Below are 2,875 nucleotides of genomic sequence, written 5' to 3' on the forward strand. Positions count from 1 at the left end.
AATATATTCTTTATTTCTTGTTGATCCCTTATTATTTCTTGTTGATCCCTTATTAGTTCTTGTTGATCCCTTTTCATATCCTCATAGGTCTTATCAACCTTTTCTAGGAAATTCTTGAAAAACCTTATAAGAGTAGATTTGAACTCTATATCCAGTCACTTTTTGTCCTCCATTTCTTTCTTTGTGATCTATTTTCTTGTCTCAGCATTTTCGCAGCTTCCCTGAGTTGGTAGCCTTAAAAGTCTCTGGATGGGGTGGGGTTTCAGGGTGGAGCCTACAGCCTTGGCTTCCATCAGCCCTGCCCTATGTGGCTCCTGAGTCTCAGTATTCCCCAGGGTCCTTCACTACTCACTGCAAGCACCTCTGAGAGAAAGGTGCCCTCGATTTTTGCCTGCTACCAAACAGTCTAGGCTCTCCCCCAATGAGCCCGGAACTGGGGTTCAGTTGTGTTGGAAGTGGAGTTGGAGGTGGCGTTCAGAGCAGTTTGGAGCTTTTGTCTCCTTCCCACCAGGGAAATCCCGCAGCACAGCCAACCGTCCCTTCTCTGCGCACAATGTGTGCACCTCAGGGACCTTCTTTTGCCGCTCCCCCGAGGTTCGGCCTTACAGCCTAGCTCCCTATGGATGAGCCTGGGTCCCCGGGGTCTGGCCTAGAACTGGGGTTCAGAGCAGTCGGAACTGGGGCCCAGCACAGTCCGGAGCCTTTGTCTCCTTCCCGCCAGGGCAATCTAGCAGCAGAGTCAACAGTCCGTCCTCTGCACGCAATGTGCGCATCTCCTGGGGCTCTGCCTTTCGCCGCTCCCCTGGGATTTCACCTCACAGCCTGTTTGAGCCTGGATCTCCAGGGTCTGGCCTAGAACTGGAGTTCAGCACTGTTGGGTCTGGGGTTCAGCATAATCCGGAGCTTTTATCTCCTTCCCGCTAGGGAACGCCAGCCAGGCACTCAGTTGCCCCTCCTCTCCGGCTCCGTCCTCTCCGCGTGCGCCGCGTGTCTCTGTACCTTAGGCTTTTACAGCTCCTCTGCTCTTCCTTCTGGTTTTCTCCTTGCTTTTCGTTGTAGAATTTTCAGTCAGTCAACTTTCCTGAAGTTCTGGGTAATGTCCATTTTATATTTTAGTTGTATTTTATTGAAATTGTTGTGAGTGGCTGCGGCTAGGTGTTTACCTGTGCAGCCATCTTGGATTCTCCCTGAGCCTAGAATTTTAAATTAACCCCCAAATCTGAGCTGTTACTTTACAATATTCTATTCTTTTTAATGTAGTTTGCATGTTTTTGGGGCCTGGTTTAGTCACTAATTTACCAGCCAGGATCACAGAATTGACCTGAGTAGGCTGGGCTTCCTGGGGTCAAAGATGTGTCTGAAAGAAAGACCCTGAATAATTTTGGAATCAGACTTCTCTTCCTGCTGTGTTCCCAAAATTTCTGGCCATGACAGAATCTAGAGAAGCTACACAGGTGTCCTTAACCACTCTCAAAGTCTAAGCATCATAGTATCTCATTTTGGCTCACTGGGCCTGTTTTGGAAGGCCCCAAATTAGTCGTGTGGGGTATTTAATAAAAAATTACTGAATAGCTCTGTTTTTTGGCTCAACATTGGGCCTCCCTGTTGGAGAGCAGACCTGGGATAGAAATGTCTGAGGAATGTCTGAGGTTTCTCTCCTAAGAGATGAAAACAGGAGATGGGCTCAGAGAAGGGATGAGAGAAATGAGTTCTTTCAATTCCATATTCATCATTCAATCCACTCTCAGTGAGACATCTGATAGTACTTAGTTGTCAATATCAAGACACTCCTTATTTTTAAAAGCAGGTAATTTTATACCATTTTTAAAATTTATCACTGTCGAGTTCCACTAATTTTTTCATAATTCTTTTTCACAAGGCCTTATATACAATGGATTTTCATAAGTGTTGTCAGCAGCTTCTTACTTTATGACATTCATTCACTTATTTATTCATATAAGAAATGGTTATTATCTTGTTGACTCTATGTCAGACACTATGCAAGGGCTGGGGGGACACAACTGTAGAGACACACAGGTCCATTCTCGAGGAACTGCTTATTTAGTTGGGGAACAGAGTGTGACCAATGACTAGAGTCAGCATAGGCGCTGTGAGGGAGGAGGCACAGAGTTCAATGGGGCACAGGGAAGGAGACAGGGTCCTGGGAAAAGCTTCCAAAGGGAATGTTGGAGCTGATTCTTGAAGAGCAAAGGGGAGCTGAGAACAGGATTTGGGCAGAAGGAGCGGGAATATAGGCAAGGTGGGCTGGGAGCACGAGGTGCCTGGAGTAGAGAGAGCACGCATAACCAGCCCATCGTGTCCTCTGCAACGTGTCCTGCAAGCCAGTGTCTCCCACATTCATCAGCAGTTTGTGAATTAAATGACAATGAAATAGAATTTAGTAAGGGTGAGTTTTGTTTCATGAAACTTACATTTCAGCATAGGTGGTATATGTTTGAGTGTATGTTTATACACATACATGTAAGTATGTACTAGTACAATGTTTAATGGTAAAATAGAGGGTGGGGCAAAATAGTTTAAAGTCCAAATGGAAAATAACAAATAATTAATAAATAATAATACAAGATTAAATTCTGGTTTGAGTACTCAGAATTGTAAACCTACTTTTGCCTCACCCTGTATTTTACCATTAAACATAGTACTATATGTTTGAGATACTCTACTCTAGGCTTGGAAGTGCCATTAAAAGGTTTTTACCCAGACATGATTAGATTTGCATTTTAACATAATTCTGGCCACGGTAAGTAGAAGGGAATGCAGCATGGTGGCAATGTTGGAGCAGCAATCTTTTGCAATGATAGGAGCCACATATTGTAAATGGCAGGAGTCACATATTGTGAAAAGGAGCATGGGT

This window comes from Pipistrellus hanaki (assembly GCF_964339955.1).
Source record: "Pipistrellus hanaki genome assembly, chromosome: 3".
In the NCBI taxonomy this organism is placed as follows: domain Eukaryota; kingdom Metazoa; phylum Chordata; class Mammalia; order Chiroptera; family Vespertilionidae; genus Pipistrellus; species Pipistrellus hanaki.